The 15581-nt window shown below is 48.4% G+C and overlaps 1 protein-coding gene across 2 annotated transcripts in view; it reads right to left on the bottom strand.

Moving 5' to 3' along the window:
• Positions 1–15581, bottom strand: part of LOC144684569 (cationic amino acid transporter 2-like) — a 207315-nt gene that overhangs the window by 75658 nt on the left and 116076 nt on the right. The window lies entirely within an intron of this gene.

Raw genomic sequence — 15581 nt, 5'->3', positions numbered from 1 at the left:
GACGGAACTCTGTAAGGCCTGCCCACGACATTCTGGCAGCAATGACAAATATCATCGAGGTGCAGGCATCACTAATGTGTTCAGTGAGTGTGAAGCTGGACCATCACTTTGAACAAAGAAAGAACAAAGAACAAAGAAAAGTACAGCACAGGAACAGGCCCTTCGGCCCTCCAAGCCTGCGCCAATCATATTGCCCATCAACTAAAACATTTTGCACTTCCGGGGTCCGTATCCCTCTATTCCCATCCTATTCATGTATTTGTCAAGCTGCCTCTTAAACACCACTATCGTACCTGCTTCCACCACCTCCTCTGGCAGCGAATTCCAGACACTCACTACACTCTGCGCAAAAAACTTGCCCCGCACATCTCCTCTAAAGTTTTCTCCTCTCACCTTAAATCTATGTCACCTAGTAATTGACTCTTCCACCCTAGGAAAAAGCTTCTATCTACTCTGTCCATGCCACTCATAATTTTGTAAACTTCTATCAAGTTGCCCCTCAATCTCCGTTGCTCTAGTGAGAACAATCTGAGTTTCTCCAACCTCTCCTCATAGCTAATAACCTCCAGACCAGGCAGCATCCTGGTAAACCTCCTCTGCACCCTCTCCAACGCCTCCATATCCTTCTGGTAATGTGGCGACCAGAATTGCACGCAATATTCCAAGTGTGGCCTAACCAAGGTTCTATACAGCTGCAGCGTGACTTCCCAGCTTTTATACTCAATACCCCTGCCGATGAAGGCAAGCATGCCATATGCCTTCCTGACTACCTTATCCACCTGCGTTGCCATTTTCAGTGACCTGTGGACCTGTACATCCAGATCCCTCTGCCTGTCGATACACTTTAGGGTTCTGCCATTTACTGCATAATTCCTACCTGTATTAGACCTTCCAAAATGCATTACCTCACATTTGTCCGGATTAAACTCCATCTGCCATTTCTCCGCCCAAGTCTCCAACGATCTATATCCCATTGTATCCTTTGACAATCCTCTTCACTATCTGCAACTCCTCTAACCTTAGTGTCGTCTGCAAACTTACTAATTAGCCCAGTTACATTTTCCTCCAAATCATTTACATATACTACAAACAGCAAAGGTCCCAGCACTGATCCCTGCGGAACACCACTAGTCACAGCTCTCAATTCAGAAAAGCACCCTTCCATTGCTACCCTCTGTCTTCTATGACCAAGCCAATTCTGTATCCATTTTGCCAGCTCTCCTCTGATCCCGTGCGACTTTATCTTCTCTACCAGTCTGCCATGAGGGACCTTGTCAAAGGCCTTACTGAAATCAATGTACATAACATCCACTGCCCTTCCATCGTCGATCATCTTTGTCACTTCCTTGAAAAACTCAATCAAGTTAGTGAGACATGACCTCCCCTTCACAAAACCATGCTGCCTTTCACTAATATGCCCATTTGCTTCCAAATGGTAGTAAATCCTGTCACGAAGAATCTTCTCCAATAATTTCCCTACCACTGATGCAAGGCTCACCGGCCTGTAATTTCCTGGATTATCCCTGCTACCCTTCTTAAACAATGGAACAACAGTGACCATTCTCCAGTCCTCTGGGACCTCACTCGTAGCCAGTGAGGATACAAAGATTTCTGTCTAGCCCCAGCAATCTCCTCCCTTGCCTCCCTCAGTACTCTGGGGTAGATCCCATCTGGCCCTGGGGACTTATCCACCTTAATATTCTTCAAGATGCCTAACACCTGCTCTTTTTTGATCTCAGCATGATCCAGGCTATCTACACACTCTTCCCTAGACAAATCAACCACTAAGTCCTTCTCTTTGGTGAATACTGATGAGAAGTACTCATTTAGTATCTCTCCCATTTCTTCTGGCTCCACACACAGATTCCCACCTCTGTCCCTGAGTGGGCCAACCCTTTCCTTGGCTATCCTCTTGCTTTTTACATATGTATAAAAGGCCTTGGGATTTTCCTTAATCCCGGTTGCCAATGACTTTTCATGACCCCTTTTAGACCTCCTGACTGCTTGCTTAAGTTTCTTCCTACTTTCTTTATATTCTCCACGGGCTTCATCTGTTCCCAGCCTTCTAGCCCTTACAAATGCTTCACATCTCTCTTTGACTAATCTCACAATATCTTTCGTTTTCCAAGGTTCCTGAAACTTGCCATACTTATCCTTCATCCTAGCAGGAACATGCTGGTCCTCAATTCTTATCAACTGACATTTGAAAGCCCCCAACATGTCAGTTGTTGATTTGCCCTCAAACATCCGCCTCCAGTCTAGATTCCTCAGTTCCTGCCTCATATTGTTATAATTAGCCTTCACCCAATTAAGCACCTTAACCCGAGGACTCCTATTATCCTTCTCCACCAGTACCTTGAAACTTACTGAATTATGGTCACTTTTCCCGAAATGCTCCCCTACTGAAACTTCGACCACCTGGCCGGGTTCATTCCCTAATACCAGGTCCAGTATTGCCCCTTCCTTAGTTGGACTATCTACATATTGTCTCAGGAAGCCCTCCTGGATGCACCTTACAAATTCTGCACCATCCAAACCCCTAGCACTAAGTGATTCCCAGTCAATATAGGGAAAGTTAAAATCACCCACCACAACAACCCTATTGCTTTTACATCTTTTCAAAATCTGCCTACATAACTGTTCCTCAATCTCCCGTCGGCAATTGGGCGGCCTATAGTAAACCCCCAACATTGTGACTCCACCCTTCCTATTCCGGAGCTCTACCCATATTGCCTCGCTGCATGAGCCCTCTGAGGTGTCCTCCTGTCATACAGCTGTGATATTCTCCTTAACCAGCAGTGCAACTCCCCCACCTCTTCTACATCCCTCTCTATCCTGCCTGAAACATCTAAATCCTGGAACGTTTATCTGCCAATCCTGTCCATCCTTCAACCAAGTTTCTGTAATAGCAATAACATCAAAGTCCCAAATACTAATCCAAGCTCTAAGCTCATCTGCCTTGCCTGTTATACTTCTCGCATTGAAACAAATGCATTTCAGACCCTCAGTCCCACTGTGTTCAGTAATTTCTCCCTGCCTGCTCTTCCTCTTAGCCCTACTGGCCATATTCACTAGTTCCCAGTCATTTATTTCACCTGCTGACCTATTGCTCTGGTTCCCACCCCCCTACCATACTAGTTTAAACCCTCCTGAGTGACACTAGCAAACCTCGCAGTCAGGATATTGGTGCCCCTCCAGTTTAGATGCAACCCGTCCTTCTTGTACAGGTACCACCTGACCTGGAAGAGATCCCAATGATCCAGATATCTGAAACCCTCCCTCCTACACCATCTGTTCAACCACATATTTAGCTGCACTATCTTCCTATTTCTAGCCTCACTGGCACGTGGCATTACACTGAGATTACAACCCTAGATAGAGGTCCTGTTTTTTAACTTTCTGCCTACCTCCCTGAACTCCTGCTGCAGGACTCTGTCACTCTTCCTGCCTATGTCGTTATTACCAATGTGTAACGCGACCTCTGGCTGTTCTCCCTCCCCCTTTAGAATGTCCCATACCTGATCAGAGATATCCTGGACCCTGGCACCAGGGAGGTAACATACCATTCTGGTGTCTCTTTCACGACCACAGAAGAGCCTATCTGAGCCCCTGACTACAGAGTCCCCTGTGACAATTGCTCTTCTGTGCTTTGACCCCACCCTGCTGAACAACAGAGCCAGCCGTGGTGCCACTGCTCTGGCTATTGCTGTTGCTTTCCCCTGATAGGCCATCTCCCCCAACAGTATCCAAAATGGTATACCTGTTAGAGAGGGGGACAGCCACAGGGGATTTCAGCACTGACTGCCTGCCCCTTCTAGCGGTCACCCATCTATCTGTCTGTACCTTGGGTGTGACCACGTCTGTAAAACTCCTGTCAATGACGCTTTCCGCCATCTGAATGCTCCTAAGTGCATCCAACTGCTGCTCCAACCGATCCATGCGGTCTGTGGGAGCTGCAATTGGGTACACTTCCTGCAGATGTAGTTGTCCGGAACACTTGAAGTGTCACAGATTTCCCACATCCCACAGGTGAAGCACTTCACCCCAGCAACTGCCATTTCTAGAACTATTTAATAAATTAATATAAATCTAATAACTGCTTAATGACTCTTTATTAACTATACTTCCCCTAGGACTAGATTTCTACTATAAATGCTAAATTCTAAGAACAGTAATCCCCTGCTTCTGGTCTAGATACTCTCTACTTATTAATTAAGTGATTAATTTATTTGGTTTAATTAGTTTAACAATGTTTTAGTTTCAAATTCAGCGTAGATTCCCTACCAGCCAATCAGGTCACAGATTTACAGTGACACCACTTTTAATTTTTTTTTTATTATTTGGCTTGAAGGTTTCACACTGCACAGGGAAGAGGCCCTGGACTGAGACACTGCCTTTACCTTGGGCAGGGACCAAGGTTTCACATCTGAGTGACATGAATGCTACTCATCATAACAAGGAGCCATAGGCAAGGAGACATTCTTGGGAGTTTATTCACAATAGTGAACATTATGTACAAATGATTAACACCCTTGCCCAGGCTGTGTAACTACATCTTCTTAACCTTCCTAAACCATGCTGCTATGTCTTGGTGCTCCCCCGACATCCACAGTGGAGGTGGAGGAAGCCTGCTGACTGCTACACCCTATCTGTGATGACCTTGGCAGGCGTCCTCTGGGGTCCGAGACCTGGAGGGCCCTGGCATGCTTTGGGTGTCCTGTTGTGGGCCAGATGCACCCTACATGGTCAGTGGAGCTGAAGCTGTGGGGGTCACAGGGAGAGGGGATTTGGATTGGCTGGACATTCCTGGAGTCACCTGGGAGGATGGCCCCAGGGTGTCGAGCTGCTGGCCCTCCTCCCTATGGGTGCCTACCAGCCACGGCTGACTCAGTGAGGAGAATGGGAAGCTGGAGTGAGATCGAGCTGCCCTGCACCCCTATCGTGTCGACACTGTTGGAGGCCAGCTATGACATCAGTGATGAAGTTCAGCCCGCGCAGCAGTGCAGGACCAATGTCCCGTGAAATCTGGGAAATTGATAATGGAAAGTAGGGAGATGGTGTATGAATTAAACAGGTATTTTGCTTCGGTCTTCACTATTGACAACACATGTAACATCCCGGAAATAGCTGTAAATCAGGAAATGGAAGGGAGGGAGGAACTCGGGAAAATTACAATCACCAGGGAAGTACTTTTGAGCAAATTGTTGGGGCTGCGGGCTGACAAATCTCCATATCGGGATGGATTTCACCCTAAGGTCTTGAAAGAAGTGGCTGGTGAGATAGTTGATGCACTGGTTTTAATTTTTCAAAATTCCCTAGATTCAGGGAAGGTTCCATTAGATTGTAAAATAGCAAATGTAACTCCATTATTCAAAAAGGGAGACAGAAAGCAGGAAGCTACAGGCCAGTTAGCCTAACATTTGTCATAGAGCAAATGTTAGAATCTATTATTAAAGATGTTATAGCAGGGCACTTAGAAATATTCAAGGCAATCAGGCAGAGTCAACATGGATTTGTGTAAGGGAAATCATGTTTAACCAATTTATTGGAGTTCTTTGAAGGAGTCAAATGTGCTGCGGATAAAAGGGAATCGGTGGATGTACTGTACTTAAGAGTTTCAGAAGGCATTTGATAAGGTGCCACATCTTTGCAGCTCCACCAACCGACTAACGGCTGAGTCCAGAGGTTTACCACCTAACTCGGACTCAGCAGACTCCTTGCCCCCAGTAGTCCTCCGAGTGCCGACGACCAAGAATGTCCCTGCCTCCGCCTCTGTGAAACTGGTTGGTTGGTGTGCATACCAGATTGTGATCCCAAGGCTGCTCTACATCTAGGTCCCACTGAGGTGTGCGTCACTGTGCTGGTGAAGGGTGTGGGTAAGCGCCGTGACAGATTTTCAATGGTGCTGCCCTCAGGGTCCTCATCCAAGGTGCTCTTGGCGCTGGGATCGGACTCAGGTTTGCCTGAGGGCGATGCGTCAGATGTACCTAGGAGAGAAAGTAGAGATTATTAGTGCTTGGCAGCCGCTTTGAACATAGAACAGTGGACTCAGAGTAGTATTGAGAGAGGGATGATGTGGTGCAGGATCCTCACGTGTGTCTTCACTGCCGATCTCACTGTTGCCGCAGGATCGGTCGATGTCCTCTCTGGCCAGCTCCAATGCTCGACTCTCGAACAGAGTGAGGGCCTTGGTATCCGGCATTCCACCCCCGGTATGGGAACTCTCCTGGTGATTGTGTGCGGCATTGTCCTGCATAAAGACAAATGGAGAGAGTGTGAGCAAGGCGCATGTCAGGCCAAATGAGAAGAGTGCCAGGAATGCGTGTGTGCTGAGTGGAGCCATGGACGGGATGAGGAGGCAGTTTCCAAAGGAGATGTGGCCAGATGGAGGTGTGAGGGTGTGTGTGAGAGAGTGAGTGGTGATGCCTCTTGAGCTGGCAGTGAGTGAGATGCCAGTGAATGTGTGATGGACTTGTGAGTGGGTGAGTGGATGAGCTGGTTGCCTTATCCTGGCAGCATGGATGAGATCATTCATCCGTTGTCTGCACTGGATGGCCGACCTCTTGTGTGCAGTGTTGGCACTGACCACCTCTGCTATCCCCTCCCAAGCCGGAGTGGTGAGACTGATGGGCCTCCTGCGGCCAGAGCAGGGGTAGAGGACTTTGCAGCAGGCCTCCACGACATGCAGATGGTCTCCCAGGGATGCCTCACTGAATTGGGGAGCTGCAATTATTCTGGCCTTTGGGGCCATGCCTTCAGCAGAGCAGTTCTGGGTTGCAAGCATTGAGAAGTGTGCGTGCAGCTGCATTTCAAATATGGCGTGCAGCGTGAGGAAGTGGAGAGGCAATGATGTCGCAGGCCAATCAGAGGTCTGCGCCAGCGATCCAGCGTGTTTCCTGTGACTGCATAATTTATGAGGTGGGAAGGGGACGATAAGGCATGAAAACCTGCCATTGTGATCGGTGGGTAAAACGTCTTTTTTCACACATGCTACCACATACTTGTTGCAAGTTGTGATGATTCAGCCCTTGGTTTCACATTGAACCACACCATTTTAAAACTTAATGGAAAACTCTATCGTAGTATGGTCACTCTTCTCTAAGGGTTGTTTTACAAGATTATTAATTAGCCCCTATTCATTGCATAATACTAGATCTAAAATAACCTGATCCAATTGTTGGTTCCTCAACATATTGCTCCAGAAAACCAACTTGTCCACATTCCAGGAATTCACCCTCCATAGCATTAGTGCTCATTAGATTTGTTCAGTCTATATGTGGATTCTAGCCTCCCATTATTGCTGCATTACCCTTGTTGCATGCACCTCTAATATCCTGATTTATACAGTTCCCTACATTACCACTACTGTTTGGTGGCCTATAAATAACTCCTACTAATGTTTACTGCTCCTTGCTGTTTCTTAGCTCCACCCAAACTGACTCGACATCTTGTTCTTCTGGTCTAAGATCTTCTCTCAGTAAAGTACTGATCTCATCCCTTGTTATCTGTGCTGCCTCACCTTCTTTTCCTTTTTGCCTGTCCTTTCTAAATGTCAAATATCCATGAATATTTAGTTTGCAGCCTTGGTCACCTTGCAGCCACCTCTCTGTAATGGCAATCATACCATACCTGTTTTCCTCTATTTGTGCCATCAATTCATCTATCTTTTTGCGAATGCAGCATGCACTTAATTCTGCCTTTTTAACATTATTCTGTATTTTGACTCTATTTGATGCTGGCCTTTGTTTCTGCTGCCTCCCACTTTTGTTTAATACTTTTGTATTTCCCATTACCAGCTTTGTTTCTCTCCTATCGGAGCTCCCTCTCAGATTCCCATCCCCCTGACCAGCAAATCTCCCCATGAGGATATGAGTTCCAGTCCTGCTAAGGTGCAACCCGTCCGCCTTGTACAGGTCCTATCTGCCCCAGAACTGGTCCCATGCCCCGGAAATCTAAAGCCCTCCCTTCCTATACCATTTCTCCAGTCATGGGTTTATTTGCTCAATCTTCCTATTTCTATACTGACTAGCACGTGGTACTCGAGCAATCCTGAGATTACTGCCTTGGAGGTCCTGCTTTTAAATCTCCTTCCTAGCTCCGTAAAATCTGCTTTCAGGACTCCATCCCTCTTTCCATCTTTGTTGTTGATACCAATGCGGAGCACGACCTCTGGCTGTTCACCCTCCCCCATAAGAATGTCCTGCAGCCACTCGGTAATATGCCTGACCCTGGCACCAGGGAAGCAACATACCATCCTGGAGTCACGTCTACGGCCACAGAAATGTCTGTTTGTTCCCCTATTGAATCCTCTATCACTATCGCTCTTCCACTCTTCTTCAACCATCTCCCCCCCACCAACCTGTGCAGCTGAGACACCCGTGGCGCCATGGACTTGGGTCTCGCTACACTCCTCTGAGGAACCATTGCCCTCACCAATATCCAAAATGGAAAACCGGTTAGTGAGCAAGATAGACTCAGGGACTCCTGCACCACTTGCCTGGTCCTCCTAGAATATCTGGCAGTCATCCATTCCCTCTCTACCTGCTTTTTATTTACCTGCAGTGTGACCACCTTCCCAAACATGCTAACCATGTAGTTCTCAGCCTCGCGAATGCAGCACAGTGACTCCAAGCGCGCTTGAGTTCCGAAACTTGGAGCTCAAGTTTCTGCAGATGGAGATGATTCCTGCACGTGGGCATCCAGGCTACAGGAAGCGTCCCTAATTTTCCACATGTTACATGATGGGCATTCCACGCAGCTGAGCTGCCCTGCCTTTACTTCCCTTCAGCTTGTGTCACTTAATTAGTTTTAAGTAGCCTTTACTAAAAAAAAAAAATTTTGTTTTAAACATTTTAAAATTTTTAGCTATTTACAAAGTCCCCAACCACAGTTACTCATTTAGATCACCGTTTTCCTGTGATGTCACTGTTATTTTTTTTTCAAACTCACTCAGCTCCTGAAGGCTCTCAATTTGACATGTTCCCACACAGGTCCAGTTCCTCTCAGCTCCTGAAGCTAAGTGAAAGCCCCAAGCCTCGCCCTTTCTTTATCTACTCCCGATTTGAGGTGCTCCCAAGCAGGTCCTGTTCCTCTCAGCTCCAAAGGTAAGTGAAGGTCCCAAGTCTCACGTTCTCTTCTCTTTAGCCCCTACTGAATTGAGGTGCTCCCAAGTGGGTCCGGTTTCTCTCAGCTCCCGAAGGTAAAAGTTATAGGTGCTATATATTTGCAAGTCCCTTTTTTAAAAAAAAATGTAATGATAATTAAATAATTGATGCTGGTCCTTTGATTTTGTTAAAAGATTTTTTGATAGCCAGACTGGTTGATTTCTGCTAAACAAATGATTTGTGAGTTTTCATTAACACAATCACTGTAATGGTTTGCTTGTTTCACTTATATCCTTTGAACTGGAAGTCCTCACTGGAGAAACGTATTTCTGACTAAAACAAGACATTAACGTTAGTCTATGCAGTGGAACTACCATTGTGTGTAATCTGCCATAATTATTATCCACCAGAACTTTGTTTTTTACAGGATAAAACCTTATCTAATACATCATCTTATTATGCAGTTTCTTCAGGTATTTGTACTACAATCTTGATGAACAAAACAACAGAATGGGCTGAATTTTGTGGGGGGTGGCAGAAGTCCCACCACCAGGGCCAAATGCGTGGCTCAATTGATCTCTGGGTGGAAACTTGTTTGCCATCATTCCCACTGCTGAAAAAATGGCACAGTGGCAGGAAAACATCGGGCAAGCCATTGACACCTTCCCATGCTACTTCCCCAGACTTCCTGCCTCCCAGCCCATCCCCAAAAGGTTGGTAAAATTCAACCTAATGGCTGGAGTTTTTCACAGAGGCAGTAGCCCCACACACCAGCTGAAAAGTCAGGTACTGCTTCCTGGAATAGGACACCAATTTGATGCACCAGCTGCATGGTCTCCTTTGTTTCAAAGCATCCTTGACAAAAAAGCCATTCATTATGGACAGGTTTTGAGGTCGTTTGGGTGGGTGGACCCGAGTTGGCCAGGAAACGGTCCATTGCCCACGACCAGCCCCTGACCGTGATTTAGAGTCATAGTCACAGAGTCATAGAGGTTTACAGCACAGAAAAAGGCCCTTGGGCCAATCGAGTCTGCACCGGTCAAACAAGTACCTAACTATTCTAATCTCATTTTCCAGCACTAGGCCCATTGCCTTATATGCCATTGCATTGCAACTGCATATCCAAATACTTCTTCAGTGTTATGAGGATATATCCTCTACCATCCTTTCAGACAGTGAGTTTCAGATTCCCACCACCCTCTGGGTGAAAAAATTCTTCCTCACATCCCCTCTAAACCTCCTGCCCCTTACCTTAAATCTATGCCCCCTGGTTATTGATCCCTCCACCAAGGGGAAAAGTTCCTTCCTGTCTACCTTATCTATGCCCCTCATAATTTTATACACCTCAATCATGACCCCTCTCAATCTCCTCTGCTCCAGGGAAAATAACCCCAGTCTATACAATCTCTCCTCATATCTAAAACTCTCCAGCCCAGGCAACATCCTGGTAAATCTCCTCTGCGCACTCTCTCTAGTGCAATCACATCCTTCCTATAATGCGGATTCCCAAACTGCACGCAATACTCTAGCTGTTACCTAACCAGCATTTTATACAGTTCTAGCATAACCTCCCTGCTCTTATACTCTATGCCTTGGCTAATAAAGGCAAGTATCTCATATGCCACCTTATCTACCTGTCCCGCTACCTTAAGAGACCGGTGGACATGCACACCAAGGTCCCTCTGATCCTCGGTACTTCCCAGGGTCCTACCATTCATCGTGTATTCCCATGCCTTGTTTGTCCTGCCCAAGTGCATCACCTCACAATTACCCGGATTAAATTCCATTTTCCACTGATCAGCACATCTGACCAGCCCATCTATATCCTCCTGTAATCTAAGGCTTTCCTCCTCACTATTTACCACCCCACCAATTTTCGTGTCATGTGCGGACTTACTGATCAACCCTCCTACTTTCAAGTCTAAATCGTTTATATATACCACAAACAGCAAGGGACCCAACACTGATCCCTGTGGAACCCTACTGGACACAGGCATCCAGTCACAAAAACACCCCTCAACCATCACCCTCTGCTTCCTGACACTCAGCCAATTGTGGATCCAATTTGCCAAACTGCCTAGGATCCCATGGGTTCTTACCTTTGTTATCAGTCTCCCATGCGGGACCTTATCAAAAGCCTTGCTGAAATCCAAGTAGACTACATCAAATGCATTGCCCTCATCTATACACCTGGTCACCTCTTCGAAAAATTCAATCAAATTGGTCAGACATGACCTCCCCTTAACAAAACTGTGCTGATTGTCCTTGATTAATCCCTGCCTCTCCAAGTGTAGATTAATTCTGTCCCTCAGAATTGCTTCCAATAGATCCCCCACCACTGAGGTTAGACTGACTGGCCTGTAGTTCCCTGGTTTATCCCTTCCTCCCTTCTTGAATAACGGTACCACATTGGCTGTCCTCCAGTCCTCTGGCACCTCTCCTGGCTAGAGAGGTATTGAAAATTATTGCCAGCACCCCTGCTATCTCCTCCTTTGCCTCACTCAACAGCCTGGGATACATTTTGTCCGGGCCTGGAGATTTATCTACTTTGGTCTGAAGGTTTGTCAAGGCCCGCTCAGCATGAAATGTGGCTCATCACTGGTCGGGAAGCGCCGAGTCCAATGGTGACCCGGTGGCCGGTTTAAAAATGCCCAGGCAGCCCCTGGAAGGCTGCCACAGAAGAACGTCTCCTCTGCATCTCCAACATTCAAGTTATGGAGTTGACTGCGGCTGGAGGCGCCAGGCGGGAGGGCAAGTTGGGTGGGCACTCGGCACTCTGTTTTTCAGATGAGTGCCTCAAGGTCCTGATGGAGGAGGTGGCTGCCAGGAGGGTCACCCTTGTCCCCAGAGATGGGAGGAGGAGGCCACCGCACCCACCCAGTGGGCATGGGAGATGGTGGCAGCGCTGGTGAGCAGCCATGAAGTTGTGCGGCGCACATGGGTGCAGTGCGGGATGCGGTTCAATGACTTGTTGTGCTCAGGAAGGGCGAGCACCGTCCTGGCATGGGTCAGTGTGCAGAAGTGTTAAGGTGTGGCCGTCCCACCGTGGATCTCAAGAGTGCTAGAGTCTGAGTGTCAACTGTCAATGACGCCGGAGCTGGCCAAGGGGGTGAGCCCTGGCTGCTTGGACTGAGTGCCCTGTGACTCAAGGGCCACGACTCGGATGTGCCCTGCGAGGTGCTCCTCAGCTGGGGTTGGCCAGGTTGCAATGTCGCTGCAGGTAGAGAGTGGACTAATAAATGCTCCTTTATCCTTTCAGGAGAAGATGAGCCATAACCAAGCAGAGAGGTCACGTACAGGCGGAGGCCCACCCAACCTCCTTGCTGCTCAGCAGGTTCAAGCAGGACACCCAAGAGCTTGAGAACCAGCACGCTCCCTGTGCAACTGGGAGTGGAGAGCCAGAGGTGCTAGATGAAAGTAAGGATGCAGTGCACAGGGGTGAGAGTTTCGGATTGTGCAACCTTTCTAGTGTAGTCCCTTCATTGATGGGAGCCTTGAACCTGGAGTCCCCATTGTTCATTGAAAGACAATGGCACCATGATGCAGATATCCATTGTCTCACCAGGGTACCCGGCATGCACAGTAGCAGTGTGATGACTTTAACCAATAACATGTCCTTGTTCTCCCTTTTAGGTTCGCCAACATGCAATTGCTCTGTGGACCCTGAAAGGCTACCCCTGATGCCGGAGGACCACTGGGCTTCACTTGCAGCTGCGCTCTCTGAAGCAGGCACCAGCGCTGATACCAGCACCTTGGTGGGCATTAGATCAGTGGCTAGAATGTTGGTGCACATTGGTGAGGGCACTTCACACTCGCTTGAGGGGCAGACGGAGGCAGAGAGTCCCAGGGTGCCAGCAGTTGGAGGACTGCTGGGGACCAGGACGATGCTCAGTCGAAGGCAGATGATGAGCCTCTAGAGTTGTCCATTAGGTGGCAGATACTGGATGTCCAGTGGGATGCGTGGGAGCATCTGGTGGAAATCCATGAGGGTCTGCGTGCCATGGTCTCCGTTGTGGAGGAGCCCATGCGGAACGTGAGCACTGCTATGACCCACATGGCCGAGCGCACTGCCTCCTCCATTGAAAGACTGGCGATTCTCATGGAGAGGCAGCTCCAGGGACAAAATGAGGGGTTTCTGGGGTTGCGCTCAGACCTGCAATTCCAGGTGGTCAGTGCCAGTGTGGGAGATGGATGAGGCACCCAGCATCCCAGCTAAGTGCCTGTCCATCAATGGCGAGCAGGGAGGTCCAGAACGACATTACGTTGGTGCACAAGCTGCCTGCCGTCTTTGCGGGCTCCTTTCAGGGCGCTCTGGATGACGGCAGCAGCTCCTCTACCCCTCTGTCGCTGACTGTTGCATCTGATGAGGGTGCAGTGGCTGGAGAGATGCCAACTGTGGCACTTGCCGATCCCTCCCAGGCGGAGCCAGCACAGGCTCCACTGGCCAGAGGAGACCGCCTAGGTCATCAAGGCCAACAAGACAACAGAGTCAGCAGGCTGTCTCCAATGCTGGTGCCAGCGGGAGGTGGGGGGTTGCACCAAGACATAGCACTCAGTAACATAAATTAAAGGCACCATGAGCACAAGAGGGACAGTTCACAGGTGATTTTCTGTTAATTTATGGTTAGATTATCTTTACTGATCTGGGAATGAAGACCAGAGAAGGTTATGTAAATTTTTGTGGTTGTCAAAATGAGATTAATTTTGTTTTTGTCGTAAAAGCAAAATACTGCGGATGTTGGAAATCTGAAACAAAAACAGAAAATGCTGGAAAAATTCATTTTTTTCTGGCCTGAATCACCCATTCGGCGTGTGGGGGGCGGGCCCCGCACACTGACACATAAAATGACACGCGGTGACGTCGGGCGTGCGTCCCGATGTCACCGCGCTTCATTCAGATCTTCAGTTTGGTGGGCGCGCACTGGAGTCGGCTGCACGCCTGCCGAACTGTCAAAGGCCTATTAAGGCCATTAATTAACTAATTGAAGCACTTGTCAGGGCTGCCTGTCCAACCTTAAGGTTGGCGGGCAGGCGAAGAGCCCAGGCGGCCGTCACATTTTTCATGGAACCTCATTCACAGGCGGGATGAGGTTTCATGATGTGTTTATAACTTTAATTAAAAATTTTTATTAAAATTCATAGACATGTCCCAGCTCATGAGGGGACGTGTCTGAATAATTGTTTCCATTCTTTTTTTTCCATTTTCCACAATCAAATTAATCTCCCTGAGGCACAGAGCTGCCTCAGGGAGATTTCTGCGCTCTTTCACGCACATGCGCGAAAGAGCGCAGGCCCCCACTCTCCCTCCTCTGCCCTCCTACACAGGTAGCGCTAAGCGCTTCCGGATGCGCGTCACACTAGGCGGGCCTTAATTGGCCTGCCCAAGTAAAATGGCAGTGCACAGCTGATCGTGGGCAGTGATCGGCTGTGCACCCGCCCGCCTGCTCCCGCTTAGACCCCCCGATGGGGAGAAAATTCTCCCCCCAGAATTTTTCCAGCATTTGCTGAGTTTTTACAGTATTTTCTGTTTTTGTCGTTATGGCTGGAGTACACTTCACCTTTTTACTTTTTTGGTGCAGGGTACGCCAGTGTGTAATGCTGGACGTGAGTGGCTCTGAACTTTATTGCACAGGCACTGAGTGGACTTTGGGTGCAAATGAAAGGGTGATTTCAGACATCCGGGATGGAGGCAGCCCTGGCATGCGGTTGAAGCTGATCTTTGGTAGTCTAGTTGAAGAAGCATTGGATCAAGGTGTCCCTGCCTCCCTAGAGTTATGAAGCCTGCCTCCATGCCCTCAGCATTCTCCTCACCGTGCTCCTCTTTTGACTCACTACTGCACTCATCTTCTGTGGCCTCTGCAGGTGCATCAAGATCCTCTTCCTCCAGTAGCTCCCCCCCTTGCCAGAACCAGATTGTGGAGGGCACAGCATGCAACCACTATCAGTGACACCCGCACTTGGGGTAGTATTGTAGTGCATCCCCTGAACGGTCCAGGCATCAGAAGCGCATCTTCAGGATGCCTAGGGTCCTCTCTATCACTGCCCCTGTGGAGGCATGACTCATATTGTAATGCTTCTCTGCCTCTATTCTTGGTTGGTGGAGAGGCGTCATGAGCCACCTCTTCAACGGATAGCCCTTGTCACCCAGCAGCCAACCATCCAGTTGGGCTGGAGCACTGAAGAGCCTCGGCACCTGGGAGTGTCTCAGGATATAAGCATCATGGGAGTTGCCAGGGTACCTTGCACAGACTTACAGAATCAGTTCCCCCACTAAGCCCTGGAAAGAGCCGGAGGCATAGAAGTTGACGGCTACTGTGACCTTCAGAGTCACTGGCATGGGGTGACCACCCACACATTCAGAGCTGATCTTAGGCCCAATCATCTGGCAAATGGAGGTCATGGTCTCCCTTGAGAGGCAGAGCCTCCTTCGGCATTGCACCTCGGACATATTGAGGTAGCTGCATCACTGCCTGTAAA

This window comes from Cetorhinus maximus, chromosome 1 (genome assembly GCF_964194155.1).
Source record: "Cetorhinus maximus chromosome 1, sCetMax3.hap1.1, whole genome shotgun sequence".
Lineage (NCBI taxonomy): Eukaryota > Metazoa > Chordata > Chondrichthyes > Lamniformes > Cetorhinidae > Cetorhinus > Cetorhinus maximus.
This window is presented reverse-complemented; position numbering and strand designations above follow the sequence as displayed.